This window comes from Echinops telfairi, unplaced genomic scaffold (assembly GCF_000313985.2).
Source record: "Echinops telfairi isolate 266 unplaced genomic scaffold, ASM31398v2 ScPeMD7_7420;HRSCAF=8458, whole genome shotgun sequence".
NCBI lineage: Eukaryota > Metazoa > Chordata > Mammalia > Afrosoricida > Tenrecidae > Echinops > Echinops telfairi.
The window spans coordinates 18,109,642-18,130,480 of record NW_022111320.1 but is presented as its reverse complement, the minus strand read 5'-3'; the positions used below and the strand labels follow the sequence as shown (position 1 = coordinate 18,130,480).

Below are 20,839 nucleotides of genomic sequence, written 5' to 3'. Positions count from 1 at the left end.
GGAGTGGGGAGGGAGGGGAAAAATGAGGACCTGATGCCGGGGGTTTAAGTGGAGAGCATGGTGAGGGTAATGAATGTAAAATGCGCTTTACACAATTGATGTGTGATGGATTGTGATAAGAGTTGTATGAGCCCCTAATAAAATGATTTAAACTATAAATAAATAAAAAGCAAGGCCCAGTGTGAAGAATTGAAATGGACTTACTGGGAACAGCAGAAAAATCAGTTGATTAAGAGACAATTTGGGTTGCCATGATTTCTGCCCCCTTCCTCCCACTGCCCCCCAACCCCCAGTCCCCATCTCCCCACCCCCCAGTCCACTTTGGAAATAGGAGAACCTTCAGGATCAGACAACTTAAATCCAGAATTGCAGTGGAGGGCATAGTTCCTTTGTTTTGGTTGCATCACAATACTTATTTAATGAGCATATTCTGTGCAATCTTTTTCTCATAAAGGCATGATGTCTGAGACTGACTTTCAAACGGTGCAAGGGGAAATGTGTGTGCGTGTACACATATGGGAGAGACAAAGTGATCCTAGAAATGGGTAGATTTCGGTATATTATAATGTTCCCATAACTTTTCTGGTAATTTTACATTTTTTCCCATTTAAAAATACGGGAAAACAAACAAATGGCAAAACACATCAGCAGTGGCAGCTGGTTAAGGTCTGGTTACAGCCCGGGGTGGTGCAAACAGATAACAGGTTCGGCTGTAAACATGAAGGTCAGAGGTTGAGTATGCCAAGAGATGCCTTGGAGAAAGCCGGGGCAGTATTCTCTGAAAAGTCAGCCTCTGTGAACACTGGAGTGCTGCTCTGCTCTACAAGTCAGAGTTCACTTGACAGCAATATATATATATATTTTTTTTCTTGGCTATTGGGATGAAGCCTGTACTCTTACTCTCATACGCTCCTCATTGACAGGGTTGCTTCTTGTCTAAATGCAGTGGTTCTTTTTCTTTACAGATTATCTGGTAATGACATTATAACAAAATGCCTTTAAAATAAAGGTGGCAGGGCTAACATCAGTCAATACAAAAATCGAAATTTTGTTTTTGTCAAAATGTTTTGATTTGTCAAAAATTTTTGATTTTTTTAAATTGTATGATAAAGTCAAGAGGCAGTTATTCCACGGGAATTTTTTGAGGTTGCAGACAGTCCACCCTTCATCCTTCATCCTCCAGCCTCCATTTCCACCCCGACATGTTCACATTTGAGTTGCCAACCATTAAATGAATAACCATTGTATTTTCATATCATACTTTTATATGATTCTGAGAAACAGATAATTTAGATATTACAGTATTTTGATACAAATGTGTAACTGCATCATACCCTGCATCACGACATCAATTTTTAAAGTATGTTATTTGACAGCTCATCACACATCTCAATTTCTCTATACATATACATAGAGAATATATAACATTTGAAACATACATATTATGTGACTAGATCCCTACCTGTTCATCAAGAATTTGGCACATCAGTTGGCATACCTTTCATGTGTGTGCCCATTACGCCAGTGGCACAATGGTTAACCACTTGGTTGCTCAAGGTTGGGAGCTTGCATGACCAGCAACTCCACTTGAGAAAGATGTGGCAGTCTGCTTCCATAAGGATTACAGCCTTGGCAACCCGCCTCCAAGGAGGAAAAACACAGGAGTTCCCAGAATTCTCAGGAGAAGGCCAAGCCCACACAAAGGCCTCATTGGTCATATCTTGATCGACAGGCCAGACTCCACCCCTTCACTCATAGTCCTCTCAAATTGACGAATGATTATATAACTACTACATACAACCCATTGTCAATTTGATGCTCTTTAACCATGTATAATTGTCCGACAAACAATAATAAAATCCTATCTGTACTTAACCATACAAAACTAAAATGTGTATAATTAAATATGTGCCAACCTCGTTTAAACATAACATTCTCTAAGTGAACAAAACAAAAATATTCTATGCCTAACAACTGCAGTTAAGTAACACCTACACCTTAATCCTATAATCCTATGGATATATTCCCCACCTAGGGAGTGGTTGTAAGCCAACCACTTCATGCCTTTTTCCCCTCATTTTGGATATCCAACTTTTATACTGCCCACTTATACATCAACCCAGTGCTTTAAGGGGACAATCATGTTCTTTGATGTGAAGAATCTTCTTTCCAGTTGGAACTTTGTGAAATCCAGATATATAAGCAAAGTGAAATCAGGACAGGCCATCCATAAAGTCTGCAGCAATATGCACCAGTTCACAGGCTCAAATATCTTCTCTTTATCTGGTCAAGTTCTAGTCAACTCAGTGTGAGCTGCCTCACTTAGCCTCACCAGGGTTTCCAATGGTCGCCTTGCCTTAGACCATGGTCCCATCCCAAATGCTCAACAAGCCTGGTCCCCTTGTGCTGGATCATGAACTTCAGAGCAGTCCTCCCGCTCTCATCTTCTCCTCTAGTTCCTGTGAACCAGGTCCACGGGTGTCAGTGGCCAGACTCAACCTGTCTCTTTATTGCTGTATTTCTCCCACTTCCACTCAATAAGTGGATCCAGGTGGTCACCTAGCAAGCATTTGAGCCAGCCCACAGACTCCCTTTAATGTTGAGTCTCATAGAGGAGTTTTCTTCTTGGTTCCAGACTTTTTTCCAGCTTCTGTCAAAAGCCACTGGAGTTCAAATTTCAAATCCGAAGGTGTTCCTTTTTTCTTCTTCTTCTTTAATCTGCCAATAGCCCCTAAGCATATCTCTTCACCTTTGAATGTCCTGAGTTCTCCAAAGCAGTGGGTGGGGCTTATCTTTTTAGAGCTTTCTCTACATGTACTAAATTCATGTAAAGATCAAATTAATAGCTCGAGGCAAGTGGGCTTACAAGCTCTTTATTTTCATACTTCCCAAAATCATTTCTATAAATTCTTATAGCAACGATAATAATCAGAATAAATCAGTATAAACAAAGTAGAATCAGATACTAAGCTCAATTCTTAAAACAGTCAAGTTCAATCCTTATTTAACGTATCTCAATCTGTATCTAAATTATTCCATGTATACAAAATAATGGGATTAGGCCTCAGAGCTTCAAACCAGAGCCAGGCTTTCTGTCACCCCTTTTGACCTTCTGTCAGCCATTTTCTCTCAGCAGCATGGTTTCTGAGACATTCAAATGATAAATTCTATCCCTGAGCTCAAAGTATATATTAACAACATTCATTTTCACCGTAGAATACAGGAATAACCAAGGACTTCAACCAAACAAAATAATCAAAGCTTTAACTTCCCATATTGCTTCCAGAAAAGAACCCAGTAAACTGCCTGGACATATCTGACCTCTGGCTAGCCAAAGAAGAAACACGACCACGAGGGAGAGGTCAAACAAACGTCCACTCTCCATCTTTATGATTGGCTTCTCCAGGACCGCATTCCTGGTACCATAATGTGTTAGTCTGGGTAGACTAGAGAAACAAATCCATAGAAACTCATATGTGTATAAGAGAAAGTTTTATATAAAGGGATGCATTAAGAAAGTATCCCAACCCAGCCCAGTCCAAGCTCATAAATCCAATATTAGCCCATATGTCCGATACCAATCTATAAAGTCCTCTTCAGACTCACAAAACACATGCAATCACGCCAGATGCAGTACGATCACAGACCAGTGGGTAAAAAGTCTTTGGATCCAGGACATTGTAGGCATCTCAGCGCTGGCACATGTGCAGGAAGACCTTCAAGACAAGAGCATCCAAGACACTGATTGATCAACATGTATTTTATTCATCATTGTGCCCTCTCTGCCCAGCACAATGTCTGGCATGGAGAAAATCCTAGATAAACATTTACAGTTGAGGGAATAATAAGAACAGCATTTTGTTATTTTCTTTTAATGAGTTCTAATAATTTCTGCTGAGAACATGTGGCTAATTTCCTCAGAATAGCAAAGACGTCTGAGCACTTCGTCAATGTCCTGGGTGGTCTTTACCAGCAGGCAGCATTTTGTCTGTAACCATTATTTACATGGAAAATGCAGCAGGCGTTTGCTTGCCATTCTTTGCCCCAAGTCATTTTTAAAGCAACATATGTCCAAGTACTATAAGGAAATAAAGTGCTCCCGTCCAGAAATAATATCAACTAGGATACACACTGCCCACTCTTCTTTTTCAAGAAAAAAACAAAACAAAACAAACTCTCTTATAATCGTCAAAATATGTCTTGTTGATTTTTATTTGTCAGTGAGTATTTATTTACAAACTTCAGAGAAGCAAAATGGTGCCACCATTCTCTAATGCACCATAAGACATGACCAAACTGTTTAAATACACACAGAGAAATCTTTTTTGTACTATTTTGATAAGGACAATGGGCTTACCATTTACAAAGTAGATCTAAAACTCCTCACATCCAAAGACTCATTGTATGAAGGGGCTTCAAAAAGTTCATGGAACAATCCATTCTCTTTAAATTCCATTTTCCCATGCATTTTAAAAGGCCTCTCATATTTTTAGACCTTACTAGCAAATTAGAAACATTTGTCCATCTTGGAGAACTTTTAGTTTGTGTCTGAAGATGGCATCTTGTTTGACTTTGTAATCTCCCTGTCTCACATAATCCCAGGTGCTTACCAATTGGCACTGAGTCAGATCAGAATTGTGTTCCATCGGGTTTTTCCTGGCCGATTTCTACAAAGCCAGATCACCGGGTCTTCCTTCTAAGTTGGCTTTGGGTGAACGCAAGTCTTTCAGTTAGCAGTTGAGCTTGTTAACTATTTTGCAACACACGGGCCTCTTTCTGATGCTTGGAAGTTAGTAAATGAACCCATCTAGCACTCAGTCCCCACTGGTCTGTCAGTGTGTCTCACTGTGGTGAGGTGTGTTGCTGAGATGCCAGATGCTATGCCATGTCCCTGGTGCTTCAGATATCAGCAGGGTCACCCAAAGTGCACGGGTTTCGGCAGAGCCTTCAGACTAAGAAGAGACTGTGACGCAGAATAGACTGCCCACTTCAAAGGAATTGGCCACTGAAAACCCTTTGGATAGCATGGAGACTTTGCCAGTTACGGAACACGTCCGCGAAACAGAAACAGTATCTTGTCAGAGATCGGGCCAGAGGATGCTCTCCATAGGTCAGAAGGCACTCGGACTGTGACTGCCTGCAGAAGAGTTGCCTTCTCAAAGCAGAGTCGCCCAAATGACACAGACAGCGTCAAAACCCTTGGGGACCTTCCATTGCTAATGGGGCATGACTCAAAATGAGAAGAAATAACCACACACATTCATTCGTAGCTGATACCTGGAATGTGCCGAGTGTGACCCTAGGAAAGTTGGAAGTCATTAAAAATGAAATGGAATGCACCAATATCACTATTCTGCGTGTCAGTGAGCTAAATGAACTGGTACCGGCCATTTGGAAACAGAAAATGCTTTAGTATTTTCTATTATTTATTATTAAATCATATGCTTTAGTATACTAAAAAGGACACACTCAAGAGGTATGGTTTTGCACTCATTGTCAAAAAGAACACTTTAGGTTCTATCCTGAAGTACAATACTTACTGCCTGTGATAGGAGAGTAAGTCTACCCACATACAAGGAAACCCAATCAATACAAAGATTATTCAAATTTATCCATGGGCCACTAAGCTATGATGCAAAATTTGAAGATTTACCCCCACCGTTTCAGTCTGAAATGGATCAAATTAAAATCAAATGCATTGATAACTCTTGGTTATTGAAATGCAAAAGGAAAGAAAGAGGAAGGAACAATAGTTGGAAAATATGGACGTGGTGACAGAAATGAAGCCGGAGATGACACGATAGAATGTTGCAAGACCAACGACTTGCTCATAGAAATACTTTTTGTCAACAGCACAGAAGGCAGCTCTGCACGTGGACCTCTCCAGGGGGAAGACACAGAAATGAAATGGGAAATCTCAACACCAGCAGCTCAACTGAGGCCAGGGACAGACTGCCATTGAGTCAGTTCTGACTCACTGTAGTCAAGCAGTTTCACAGACAAAAAAAAAAAAAGCCCGGCATAGTACCCTAAACGGCGAGAGGATGTGAGTGGCAAGTCCTGTACTCAGCTGAAGTGGGCGAGATCCATGAGAAATGTCTGTGGGCGTCTCCCCCAAGGCGGGAGAAAGATAAAGAACCGCTCTCAGGCAGCTCCCCAACAAGGTTGCTTACTTACCTCCCTTCGTTTCAAGAGGAATTCTAGGGCATCTTGCCAGGAAGACTCAGGCCCGATTTCGGTTAAGATTTGCCTACATGACCCATCTGAAGACATGCAAAGTTGCCAGAGTGTCACTGTGGAGCCACCTCAGACAAGCTGTCCTTCTTCTGACCTGCTCCTGAGGGTGGGTGCTTGCAGTAATTGGGCATCTGGAATTTTTGAATCTGGATAGGTTAAAAGACGTAAGGTTCCCAGACATTAGGCAGTATTTGATGCAGGACAGGGGAAAGACCTTGCAGAACCAAATAACTCCCTCCTGCAGGGACTGAACACACAGAGGCTCCTTGTTTGCCCTACTTGTCCAGCAACAGTTGGTGTTGCATTCCACACCAATGGAATGGTCATTCAAGGACCCATCATGTAGCAATCACATCTGTAACTTGTCACCCCCTCAGCCACCCTGGCAAGAAAAGAGCACAGACGGAAGATTGGAGGCCAGCTTTTTTACATTTTGGCCCAGTAGTACCTGACTCACTCCTTCTCAACGCTCGTTGTTCCGAACTATCACATGGCCGAACCCAACAGTAAGGGGCTGAGGAAATGTAGGAGCCCAGATGGAATATTTAGTGAGCACCATCATCTTGGCCACAGGCATGGATTTCCCCCAAGTCAGTCTATCCCTCTGACTTAGCACTTTTATTGTTTGGCATTGACCATAAAAGTCCCATTGGCTTTGCAATTTCCCAAGTATTTTCACAAGAATTTCCCAGAGAAAGAAGTAAAGCACCAGAGATTCGGACAAAGGAGTTTGCCCAAGGCCATGTTCATGAAGTCTTTGTTCCAGACTCCAGGTTCCAGACTAGGTTCTTGTACACTTCTTGGATGGAAAAACAACATGTGCTTTTTTTTCTGTATTGATTTTGGGTAGGAACACAAAATTATTTTGTACTTGTTCATCTAGAATGGAAATTAAGTGGTAGCTGGAATATACTTCAAAATCATTGGAGACACTGTTTATGCTTCAGACAAATTGCATCCGCCGCTCTGACCCAAGGTCCACTCCAGTGTAGGAAGCAAGGCTGCTCGGGAGTTGGAGGGAATGAAATGGTATCAGTCCTGCAGGTGCAGCAGATTTTACCCTCCCCATTAGGCTAAATACATATTTAATTGCTGCTCTTCAGAAGTATAAAACAAGAGAGTTTGATAATTAGAACTGTCATTATCTACTTTCTCTTACCCTGCTGCTCTTATTAACTGGTTCTAAAGGTATTTTTAACCTTTACTTTGGTTATCACTTTTAATTTTTAACTTCAAATTCAAACCAATTTCATTTTTTACACATAAATAATTGAAAATCACAGGTACAGGTTAAGTTAGCTGATAAAGATATATGAAAGAAGTCATCAGTTTCCATTTAGTGTTCAAAATTTTGTCTTTATTTCATATTATCCATCAGTATAATAAAGCTATCACTATTTCATTGAGCTGTAATTAAACATTGATAATCAAGGGAAACATTTTAACAGAATTTCCCTCGTTGATACAATTGACATTATCACACTCACCCCCAACAGCCATGGCCGTTATATTCATGTAACATGGGGAGACCAGCAGTTAGTGCCGGCACTGTTTGGGGCTGCAGCAGGAAGCCATCTCTCTCAGAATGCATGACTTAGATGTGACAGTTGGAGAGGGGTGGGGTGCTAAAAGAAAAGAATACAAGCTCAACACATCATCTTATATGTCTCCCCTCTTGATGGCCGTGGCATCTGTGGTTTGATCTCTCCAGATGTCAAAGAGTCGACAGGGAGAAAAGGGAAGTTGTGTTAGTGCTTGCAACAGAATGTAGGATTCCCTGAAACTCTCACTGTCTTGCTTCTTGTTTTCCCCTCCTCCCCGCTCCGATCGCTCCCTTTTTGGAGGTGGTAGTGAGAACCTGGAATTTCAGAGCAAAGTCTGAGAATGACACCAAATTTTCGCCATGCCCAGACACCAGAGACCTTGACTATGAAATACACATCAAGGTATTTGATGTCGTAATCAGGTTCGAACAACTGGTAGTAGTAGTAGTAGTAGGAGGAGGAGGAGGAGGAGGAGGAGGAGGAGGGCGGGGAGGAGGAGAAGAAGAAGAAGAAGAAGAGGAAGAAGAAATAAAGTTCTTCCTGTCCTGTCATCAAAATATGAGAACCAGGAAGCCTAAAGAAATGCTGCTGCCTAATTGAAAACGAGGATGGAATTCCCACTTACTTTCTACCGTTTACCTCTGGAGCGGAGAAGAAAGTTGTGTTGTGAAAATGAGGATTTGGAAAATAACTTTGGTTAAGCCAGGACTTTTTCCATCACCCCAGCTACCTGTAAAAGTTGGACATTGAATAAAGAAGACCAGAGAGGAATCAATGCATTTGAAGTATGGTGCTGAGGTAGCGTACGTACCATGGGCTACCAGAAGAACAAGCGAATCTAAGAAATACAGTTAGAATGTCCCTGAGCAGCCAGGATGGCAGACTCCGTCTCTCCTACTTTGGCATGTTATTGAAAGAGACCAGTCTCTGGAGAAGCACATCATGCTTGGTAAAGCAGAGGGCAGCGAACAAGGCAGACCCGGGAAGAGATGGATTGGCACGCCGGCTGCAACCCTGGGCTCAAACCTAACCAGGAGGAGGAGGACACAGGACCGAGCAGTGCTTCTTTCGGTTGCACCTCGTGTCGCCATGAGCCTGACAGGGCTCAGCGGCCCCTCACAACAACAACAACAGCAACAACATTCAGAACTCACTGCCCTTCAGACTCATGCAGACCTGACATCCACACAAAGGGCCTTACAAATGTGTTTTTATGATAGGAAATTTCAAACTAGCACACATGAAAGTGGGTAGAATGAATTTGACTGGTGAACCGGATTGCGTAATTTCTCCCTGCTTTGCCTATCTTGTTTGATATCGTCTGCCCTTGTTATGTAGCTTGCTATGTACCTTGCCCCCAAGCCTTTTAATAACATGGTGAATCCAGGATTCAAATGCTGGCCGTCTGAAGAGAGAACCGGCCCAGGGAGGCAGACCACCTGTATAGATGGAGTTGAAAGAAAAGCCTTCTGCGTATCGTTGCATCGAGGCGCACCCCATTTTTTACACAAGCGGTGTGAGTGTGTGCAGGGTGGGTTCCCGCAGGGAAGCGTGTGGCTGATACGCTCATGAAACATCAGTTCATTGCAGAGGCTGCTTCTCCCAAAGCCTATTTATAGAAATTGATATCTGCTCAAGTGCTCCTGCCAACAGTTCACGAAATTTAAATAGCAGGGTCACACCCAGGTCACATCTGAGGGAAAGCTGGCACCCAGGGGTATCTTCTTCTGTGCTCTGATAAAGTCGGAGGAGTGGCCTCTTTAATTACAGCCGGTTTTGGAGTGATCGAGGAGATGACACCGAGTGCTCTTGATTGTTTAAAACTACATTGCTTCTTTGGGGGTAGAGAGATCACGCTTTAAGTGACTGTTGAGGTCTCCATGCTGCTGACTCAGTCATTTGAATTCAATGCAGTTACATCTACTGCGGACTCAATACACTCCAGACCTGCAGGAGGCTCTCAGTGCAGACCCCAGAAAGATGCTAAAATAAAGGTCCTCTCTCCTTCTTGTAAAGAGCTGTACTTCCTCTGAGATGTGGGGGCGGCCCAACAGGAAAGGTCAAGTACTCAAGAACCTGGCTAAGAAGTGACCCAGACTCCCTCCCTGGCCTCGTGGGTTTGCAGGAGATAAAGAAGCAGCCTTGTGCTAGCTAGCACCAGGACCAGGACCCATTGCTGTCCAATCGATTGTGGCTCATGCAGCCCCATGTGGTCAAAGTAGAACTACAGGCCATAGGGTCTTCCGTGGCTGGTTTGGGGACAATCAATAGACTGCCAGGCCTTTCTTTTGAGAGCTCCCTGGATGGACTCAACCCTCTAGTTTTCTGGTGAGCAGCTGAGTGTTAACCACTCACATCGCCCAGGGACCCCAGGAAGCCACTGCGAAAAAGGTGGCTAATTTCCCAGAGGAAAGGAAGGAAGAGCTTTCAATTAACATTAATATTGGTATGTTTGTAGTTAGTGACTTTTTGTTGGGGACTGTTTTCATTGGTAGCAATGATATAACGCTTGTATTCAAAACTCATGATTCACAAAAGTGAACTGATTTAAAGAAAAATAAGTGATGATGCAGGTGATATAAGATATAAGTAAGAAAAGACTGTATTAGAGTCGATCGGTCTAGTTGCCATAACAAATAGTCCTCATAAAACTCAGGATAGAGTTTATGGATTATGCTATTAATGGCTTGCTGGGTGCTGTTGCCTGGAGAAGGCTCTTTGTATGAGACCCACTGTCTCTCTGTTGAAAGAGTGAAATTAGTCACTATTAGAAAGGTGTTAAAGGCATATTAGCACCAAACTGAGATTTATTCCTTGACAGAATTAGAAGAGTTGTAAAATAATTGAAAATACTTTCCTGCAGTGTGATTCTATGTTACGTAATACCACATTCAGCCTCCTGGAAATCATGCGGTTACCAGCGCTGCATATCCTATACTCGGGGAACAAAGACTCTAAATAGAGACCAGATATAAATAAATGCGTGAGGATATGTTGAACAGTCTACTAAAGGATATCCATTTGTGATGGGTAGACCCATTTTTATCATGCACACAGAAAGATGTGACAATCTATATTTTCACTATTTACAATTTGCCACACGAGTAATATTTTTAATGTGATATTTGTAGCTTCTATTTCTAGCCTAGCTAAGTTTTGATAGCACTAACCTTTCAGAGATACTGTGAACTCTGAACAAAATAAAAACACAAAAACAAACCATTAGAGACTACTGGAAGGCTTTTGAGACTAAGGAAAAGTAGGCGGGTTTTGTCTATCAGTAACTTCCTACCTGAAACAATGAAGGTGAGCAAAAGTAGAACATCTTTTAAAATTCTAAAAGGGAAAATAATCAGTTCATAAATCTATATCCTTCAAATGTTCTCCCCAAAATATCCAGCACTCAGGGCTGCATCCGGGTAAGTCCATGTGGCTTCTCCTTGGGGATGTTTTTCAGGAAGTGAGCCTTGCCAGCTGAAGCAGGGAACTGGCTAAGGCAACTGCACCTTGGTCCAGCCATCACAAAGCAAGAGACTCAAGAACTGGAAAGGCGAGGCTCACCGAGCCATTTATCTCTACGCCCTTCAATTAACCCCATATGCGTTTAGCAGCCAGATTGGCACAATAAACTTTAACTATATCATCCTGTCACACTCATATATGTGTAAGAAAGAGCTTTATAATCAAGAAGTAATTATATACCAAGCAAACATCCTAGCCTAGTCCAGATCAAATCCATAAGTCTGATACTAGTCCATAAATCCCTATTCAGATGAAGGTGAAGGCAGAGAGAGAGAGAGAGGTTCCTAGGACCCTTCTTATGAGAAGGTCACACCCACAAGGACGCACTATCAAGCTGTGACCTGGTCAGTAGGCTAGACTCCACCCCTACACTTTTATATCTTCAAATTGACATGTAACGATCACAACCGATCTGGTAAGAAAGCAAATAGAAATTCCATGGCAAGTCGGGTTCCCTCGACCCAACTTGAGTTGTAGAATTTCGATTTGTTTTCATTTGCTGCCATGCCCTTCCTTTTTGCCTGGCTGTCTTCATTGAATGAGCTCCTCTGCTGGAGTTCACTGCAGCCAGTCGCAGCAACCCACCATTTTCCAGAAATATGCGAGTTGCATGCTGAGAGTGCTGCTCCTTCAACAGCTGTGGAGATGAGAATTTGGAAGTTCCAGGTTGGACAGAAAAAGTATAACACAACATCTTGTATAGAGTAGAGGTGGCCTTTTAAAAAGACACCAAATATCGTGAACCTCAGGGCTGTTGAGTTGGTTCGGACTCAAAGCAGGCCTGTAGGACAGAGTAGAAGTGCCCCATAGAGTTTCCCAACCTATGATCTTTCTAGGAGCTAGCGGCTACGTCTTTCTCTTGTGGAGTGCTTAGTGGGTTCAAACCACTGACCTTTTGGTTATCGGCCTATTGCTTTCACCATTGTGCCACTAGGATGTTTCCTAAAAGATAAGGTTCTAGAATATTATAAGACAAAGATTACTGTGGGAGGTTACAGGAAGTCCATAATATTATTGTTGGTGCTGTGTGCCAAGTCAATTTCTACTTACAGTATAGGACGGCTCCACAGGGGCCCCGAGGCTGTAACCTTTAAGGGATTAGGTCACCAGCACTCAGCCATGAAGTGCTTTTTAACTGCCAATCTTTCTGTTAGCAGCTGAGCGCTTACCCATTGTGTCACCAGGACTCCTTATAAGAGGATTAGCAGTGAGTCAATGGTATCTGAAGTCTAGTACCTAGGAGTTTTCTTAATAAAAACCATTTTTATTACATAATAATGACTTCGATTTCTCAAGTACCTATTATGTGCCAGATTCTATATTAGGCCTTTTTCATGTAACATACAAGAAGACTTCAAAAAGTTCATAGAAAATGGAATGGAATTTTCCCTTGAACTTTTTGAAGCCCCCTCACATTACTTGAGACAATAATGCCAATGAGATAAAAGATATCCTCCCTGTTTTAGGCACAGGCAAATTAAGTGGTTTGTCCAAGACGACCTAGTTAACTATGGTGGAGAGGGCCAACCCCAGGTAGGTTTGAGCCTTTTCTTATCCATCATGTTTCCTCCTGTGTGAAGTTTATCAAACTTAAATATTGACACCTGCTTTGCCATCATCATTTGTCCATAGATATGTAACTATTGGTAATTGTAACTTGTGCTTGACACTACGCTAAGAGGAAATATACCTTCCCAAGAGCCCAGGTATCTCTTCTTCCTCCTCAACTTTTATCTCAACAGCAGTAGCCTTGTAAAATCTGACAGCATTTGCCCAGATGTTTTGTTATTTTTTTACAGAGAGGAATAAACTGAGGACCAAGGATTGGCAGGGAAAGAGCTCAGCACGAAGTCCTATGTCTGGGCTCACAGCTAACCTAAGGCCTTCTCTCTCACTATACATTTCAGTCTCTAAGCTCAAGCTTGAGTGGTAAGGACTTATTTTCAGAGTTCCAGGCTCGTGCCAACTCCTGGCAAACTCAGGGTGAGGAGAGGATGGGAGTAGCATCTACGGAAGCCCGTCACGTTTCTGGAACATCAGGGCAGGATATCAGATTGGTAGTGACATTTGCAGGAGTCTGAACATGTTCAACAGGAAGGATATAGGTTGCTATGAGTCGGAACTGACTCGACGGCACCCAGCAGCAACAAGACCAAATCCTAAGCTCACTTAGCATTCATGGATGTGAAGGGAATTTAGAGAGGACCATTTTCCGATTCTGCTTTCACACGTGCTCTGAAGGCCAAGAGAAGTTTAATTCCATTTCGAAGGGTGGCCTAATATACAGTGTGTTTATCTAGAACCAGCGCTAGCATTCAGATGGCTTAACTGCTAACAGGTGCTAGCCATAAGGCCAGAGGTTCAAGCACACCCAGAGGTGCTTCCAAAGAAAAAGCTGGTTCTATAGTTCCAAAACATATGTCATTGACAACCCAATATGGTACAATACTACTCTGATACACATGGGTCACCATGAGTGGAAATGGGCTTGATGGCAACTCCTGGTGGTGGTAACTCTCCATTGAGACAGTCCTTTCCATGTCTTACTTTCCCACGTATCCTGAATCTACTTCTTCATGCATTCAGCTCTCTGAGCGACTCCCTCCCTTCTATGGTTCTTGAACAGCTATCCCAGAAAGAGTGCTTCTGATGAAAATGCACGTTATGACTTAAGTTCTGAACTCCTGGTAGCACAAGTTATCATTGTAAGGGGATTGGTCAACCTGAAGAGAGAAAGAAATATAACGGAGGAAGTTCACTGACTTAAGTGAGCATGAATAAGTTTGCCACTATTACGAAGACTGACCTTGACTGAAATACTCGATAACTTCTGGACCTCATTGGACCTGCAATTGCCCTAGATTTGATTGAAATCAAAACTTGTCACCTTTTAAAGCCCTATCACTGTGCAAGATAGTAAAATCTATCATTAAACATTTTCAGTAGAATATTTATAGAAGAAATAATTGCTTGTCAACCAGTCAATATTCCAAGATAGAGCCTGTTGGCATAGGAATCGTCTTGGATTCAGGCTCTGCACAACTGGGGTGACCATCCTCAATGTTCTTTTTGTAGAGTTTGAATTAAAACCCAAGAAAAGGACAGACCACTGAATGGGTTTATCTAAGGGTGTTTTTTGATGTACGGAATTTGGTTAGGATCAATCATAAAAAAGTGACCTATTTGGTTAAGCATTGAACTTCTGGCTCCAAAGTCAGCGGTTCAAATCCCCCAGCTGATCCTCGACTCTCAAAAAGAATTTCCTTCTTGGAAACCCCCAGGGGCAGCTCTGCCCTGTCCTATAAGCTCACGAGGAGTCAGAAGTGACATGATGGCAGGGAGTTTGGCTTGGCTTCTTAGATGAAAATAATCAAGTTGAGAGAGTTCTCCACAATGAAAATGAGAATTCTTGTCCAGCTTTCCAGTTGGGCTAGGATAAAAGGTTTCCAACAGTACTTAATTCCCAAGATTGTGCTGACGTGCCGGAGGAGCAGCTCTGGTTGGTTCTATTGCTGTTGAACGGATTTCAGCCTGTGGAGACGTCACCTTTTGTGCCCCCCAGGGAGTCTAGGGAAACTGATTTTTCCATTTCAGCGTATTTTTGGAAACCATGTCTAAAGTGATTTATTATGATTTAGGTAAGTTTTTCCATTAGAATAACATTGCGAAGAGAAGCAACTCTTTTGACCAAAGAATTGGTCTCATGTAAGCCATCTTCATGACCAACCACATAGAATCAGGCAGGAACACAGAGTGAATTTTAGTCTGCCATAAAGCCTCCAGAGTAATGGATTGTTACAAGCAGTCCCATTGTGTAGAACTTCGTACACAGACCTCTTCAAACTAAAGCAGTGTTTCGTAAATGAGATGGTGTCAGAAGAGGAGAACCCAGCAGGACCCCTGGCCTGTATTCAGTGCCAGTCATGCTCATCGAACTGGAACAAAATTTAGTAGACATTTATTTGCCCTTCAAGGCGATCTTTCTGCCTCTAAAATGTGTGCTTTAATTTACAAGGTATAATTTTGAATGATCATACTATGAAAGTTCTTTTGGATAATGTTCTGGAAGACGTTCCAGTGTTCTTCTAGAATCTCTGAATAGCTCTCCGCTGCACCTCTCCACACAGCACCCTCAACGGAATTTCTCAGGAATGAGTCAAAGTCTGCACAAACTGTCCCCATTGTCTTCTTCATCTCAGTTTGTGTTCTACGCCCCGTAGGAGGGATGGTTAGTGGTGGTAGATAATATGGACGCTGCAGGATGAAGAGGGTGATGGAGGAGGAGAAGAACAATTTTAAGAATACTTGCCTTAGCTTCCTCCTGTGGTTTTTTTTTGCCACCATCTCACAGAATTCAGACATGCAATTTCAGTGGCTTGTCATCACACATATCCTCCACTTCTTGAACCAAAGGGCAGTCAGGAAATGTTGGATTAAGGCTTTCTTTCTCCTCCTTAGCCAGAGTGTGCCAGGTCTCTTCCAGAAATACCAAGGTGGGCCAAGGCTGTGCCCTCTTCTGGAGTCCCCCAAGTGATCAAGCCCTGAAATAGTCCATTTGCCCCAAATTACCTTTCATAAAAAAGCCACCTAGAACAGGGTTTCTCAATGTTCATCATGTACCCGAATCACCAAAGCCTTGTCCCTACTCTCAGATACTGTGATACAGTTGTTCTATGGTAGGGTGACAGTTGGTTGATTTATTTTAATTCTTTAAGTGATTTTATTGTGCAGCCAGGACTTGGTTTTTGACAGATAACAGAAAGGAGACCCGAAGGGTAAGAGTAAGGATAAGGGTTAACTTTATAAAATCTAGTGAATGGACTAAAAGTGAAAATTGGAGAGCCTAAATAATACTTGCTATTCTAATCATTTAATGTGTGCTTTCTCCTGGGCAGTGGACCCAGAAACCCCTTGAAACTGTCCCAATGCCCTCATTTTATAGGGGACTACATGTGTTTAACTACCTTAATCATAACCATAGGCAGCAGTATACACTTGTATGTGGTTTTGAGTTTTGAGATTTCAAACATCCATGCTCCCCAGGCCGAAATATTAAATGAAAAATCCCAGAAAACAAAAATACGTAAGTTTTAGATTATGTGCCCTTCTGCGCAGCATGATGAAATCTTGCACTCTCCTGCCCCGGGGTCCCGCTAGGTCCCTCGTTATCCTTTGCCCAGGCGGTCTATGCTACCTGTCTGTGGGCCACACGGTAGGGAGAAACATTGTATAGGAATGGAAGGGTTTAAAAAAAGTCATAAAAAAATTGAATTGAAAGATGATGGAAATTTGGGTGGGGGGATAAAGAAATATGATGGGAATTTTGCTGCAACCTGAATGAAGCTCCTTCCTCCATCGTGTTTGGTACTATCTGGGGGGTTAGGTATCTGCTTGGGGTCTTGGAAAATATCTGCCATGGATAAAGAGAATGAGGCTACTGTCCGTGCTGATGTCTGAATCCAGGTCTACTCCACAAAACCTCACCTCCTTGCACTCAGTCAACCCCCCTCTACCCTCACACCACCTCATCCCCCTTGGGTCTTGAGTAAGTGCAGTTCTGGTCAAGCCCAAACCTCATCGAGTGGATTCTGGCTGAGAGCAAGCCAATTGGACAGAGTAGAACTGCCCCGTGGGATTTCCTAGGTTGTGAGCTTTGTCTGGTGAGTTCGTACCGCCGACCTTTTCAACAGCTAAGTGCTTAACCACTGTGCCACTAGGGCTCCTTTGAAGTCAGGCAGGGTGGCATACATGTTACTCCCGCTAACAAGTTCCACAGCCTCTGTATTGCTGGAGACGTTCAATGGCTGCCTCTTTGTCCCAGCCCTTCGTAAGAACTATACATTATCAACATTTTATGAAGAAAACTGTTTGTTTGTTTGAGAAAATTATCTGCTTGAGTTTTATTTTGTGATGGGAAACAGGTGATTCCTATTCATAGAACAAAAATGGTCGGTATCCTTTAAAGAACTCACGGCGTATTTCATGCTAACGTTCTATGTTTGCCTAATGTCTTTCCTTAAACGAGACATTTACCTAATATCTTAAAGCAGAGACTTTATTAACTTCGTTCTCAAGGAAGGAAGGTTTTTAAAATCATTTTCTCTGCATTCCATTTCTCTTGCTGTAAGCATGTGGCACAGTCTTGGCATCTGTTCAGGATGAATTTCCTCCTTCCTTTCTGCTTCAATCCACGTGTCTTCTGAGTTCTATCCTCTGCAATTTCTCCAGCCTTCAACAATCCACAGGAAACTGGCCCCCACTGATCAGAGTGCTTGCTCCCAGAATTAGTTATTATTGTATTAGTCCATTAGCTAGACTTTGGAGAGGATCTGTATTGCTTCAGGTATTACAAAGGCCTGGACATTTCTTTGAGATTGGCTGTTGGGAGTAGAAGGAGCCCTGGCGGTGCAGTGGTTAAGCATCCCACTGCTAAAGGAAAGGCTGGTGGCTTGAACCCCCCAGATGCCCTGCAGAAGAAAGCTTTGGCACTCTACAAAGATTACCAAGTGGCAAACCCTGCGAGGCAGCACAACTCTATGGCAATGAAAGCTGGTATTTTATTTGGAATCGTTTGCTCATTTTAAAATGCTTCATTTGAGAGGGCAAGGTTTGTGAAGGAGAATTATGAAATAAAATAGTCGGGGGGGAGGAACCTGCTCTGGGTAGAGAGGGCTTTTTCTGTGCAGACAGTACATCTGCCACACAGCTAGATGCTGTGTCCAAGGCAAAGTTTTCACGAGACCACATTGCTCTGGAAGGCTCACTGGTTCTCCAACCACAGTAGTTTGAACTCCACTGTAGTTGGAGACCACCTGGCTTCCAAGGAGGGCTTGTTAGTGCACCCACTGCTGGCCTTTCCTCCGTAGTTTCAGAGTCTTGAGTCTGGGAGTGGGTGGGCTTCAGCTAACCAGGTAGTTCTGGTGCTAAAACAACAGATGTGTCTTCCTAGTGGATAACCAGCAAATGACAATGACTCTTAGAGAGTGTTGATCTGAGGAATGAGATTCCACATCTCTGAATGAAGTTGTACTGAGCCCTGTCTCACAAAAGAGCTTACACGACACCTCCCCTGAAGAAAGTTTTCGGGGAAGAATGTGGAGCCCTGGGTGCTACTTATCTTGCCTCCCCGGACCTGCTCGGCACCCTCACTTCCTCTGAAAATGTAACTCTAGGACCCAGTGATTGGGAGCAGTGTTGGGTTGGTGGTAGATTTCTCTCTACCATCCATGTCCAAGATCCAGGTTCGATTCCCAGCTAAGGTACCTCAAGTGCAGCCTCAGCCCGTCTGTCAGCGGAGACTGATGTGTTGTATGCTGTTGAACAGTTTCGGGGGGCTAGAAGAAAAGTGTGGAGGTCTACTTCAGAAGAACATCAGCGGTGAAACACTTGTGGCTGCCCGCAGGCTGATCCTGCTGTGGAAGGGGCATGGCTACGCCATTAGCCTCCAGAATGCCGGTTCCCCACCCGCCTTCCTTGCAGGCCAGCTCTGGGAGGTTTCTCCCAGGCGCTAAGGGTTCTGCTCCTTCTGCTTGATGTGTCCTGGATTCTCTGACTTTATCTGATTGCCAAAGAGGTGTCCTACCACCCCAAATTCGCCCTCCCCCACCCACCCCAAGCTCCAAACTGGTTGGTAGTCAAGAAGACTGGCTATTTCAGTGCTTTGGTATGAAGCAATGGTGATGCTGATTTAGCAGAAAAGTTTGAAATCTCTATAAATGAATGCTTTGGGGAACCTACGTCCTTCAGTTTTTTAGTTAGACACTTGGCATTTACCTTTATTCATTCAGATCGCTAAATCTCCGATTGGATCTTCATTTTTTAAAAAAGGAACATAGAAAAGTGTGTATTTTAAATCAAAATGAGTGATTTACAATTAGGAAAAGTGTGTGTCCGGTTCGTATTCTTTCGCTATATTTCTTCAGTCTAAACGCTTAGCCAGCCATCGGAGAAGCTGGACTATGTAAGTAATACCACTGCATCAGGGTTGGAGAAGGGCTTGTTAACAACCCTCTCGCTTGCTGAACATCAAGAGAATTGGAAACACTTGCTGATGAAGATCCCTTCAGTATGGATTTCAACCTAACGTAAGGAAAACAAAAATAGTCACCTCTGGACCAGTCAGCAACACAGTGATAAATGGAGAAATGAACTTGTAAAGATTCCATTTTACTTAGATTCACATTCAATGCTCATAGAAGCAGCAGTCAAGAGATCGACTGAAGTATTGAATTGGTCAAATCTGCTACAAAGACTTTTTCACAGTGTTAAAAAAACAGAAAACAATAATAAGTTATAATTTATGAAGGAGTCAGAAAGGGTGAAGGAGGGAAAAGGAAGGAGCTGATACCAAAGACTCAAACAGAAAGTAAATGTTTAGAAAATCAGGATGGCAACTTATGTACAAATGAGTTTGATACAAGTGATGTATGGATTGTTGTAAGAGCTGTATGAGCCTCCAATAAAATGATCTTTAAAAAAAAGTGTTAAAAAACAAACATCACTCTGAAGATTATTATGCACTTAGCACAAGCCATGTAGTGTTTTCGGTTGCCTTCTATGCTGGACAGTGAATATGGAAGATCAAAGAAGAATTTATGCATTTGAATTATGGTGTTGCTGAAGAAGGTAAAATATACCATGAACTGCCAAAGAACCAACAAGTCTGTCTTGGAAGAAGCACAGACAAGAATGCTGTGCGTGGTCGTTTGAGCCTGTTAGCAGCGAAGGACGGGTCAGTGGAGAAGAACATCGTGCTTGGTGAAGTCAGAGATCAGCAGACAAAGAAGCAGCTCTTCCATGAGATGGGTTAGTTCATTGGCTGCTGATAGGCTCAAACGTAGAGATGATTGTAAGCATGACAGAGGACTGGGTGATGCTCCATTCTGTTCTGCACAGAGTTGCTATGAAGTGGAACCAATCCAATGGCATAGCAATGTTTTTTGTGGAAAAAGAGTTAAGATTCAGGAAATATTCAGAGGATGATACATTTGAAATTCAAGTTGAATTTGGATAGTTGCTACCATTCTATGGTTTTTTAAAAAGATTCATATGGAATGTATTTCTCTTTTCTCCTCATGACAAATTATGTCATTTTCCCAGCTTACACAATTTAATAGGATACTTAAAAATAAGAACAATAAAGAGCACTGTTTCCTTTCCTCATTGTTCTTTGAATGGAAGGATAGAATCAGAAGGAACCCAGACAGGCCCTGACTTCACCTTCACTGTGACAACAAGGTGAGCTGCACCTGAGCGATTCGCTCGCAGAAGGACTTGACCCAAGAAAACCCGAGGAAATCCGCTCTGCTCGGAACTCATTGGCTCGCTGTGACTCAGAAGGCCGTGGGTTTGGCTGTCTCGGAGACTTTCACCATTACTCTGCCGATAAACGTATTTAAGTTTTACGTCCTGCAGATTTACTATTTGGAGAAGTTGTGTTCTAAATTTCTGCCTTGAATCCTAATTTTTCTTTCTCCTAATTTTATATATAATTCAAACTCCTGAGCTTCTACATCATTCCTCCTCCTGAGTTGTTG

The 20,839-nt window shown here is 42.7% G+C and overlaps 1 protein-coding gene across 1 annotated transcript in view; it reads left to right on the top strand.

Moving 5' to 3' along the window:
* The window catches only part of TNIK (TRAF2 and NCK interacting kinase), a 445,063-nt gene that overhangs the window by 183,105 nt on the left and 241,119 nt on the right, over positions 1 to 20,839 (top strand). The window lies entirely within an intron of this gene.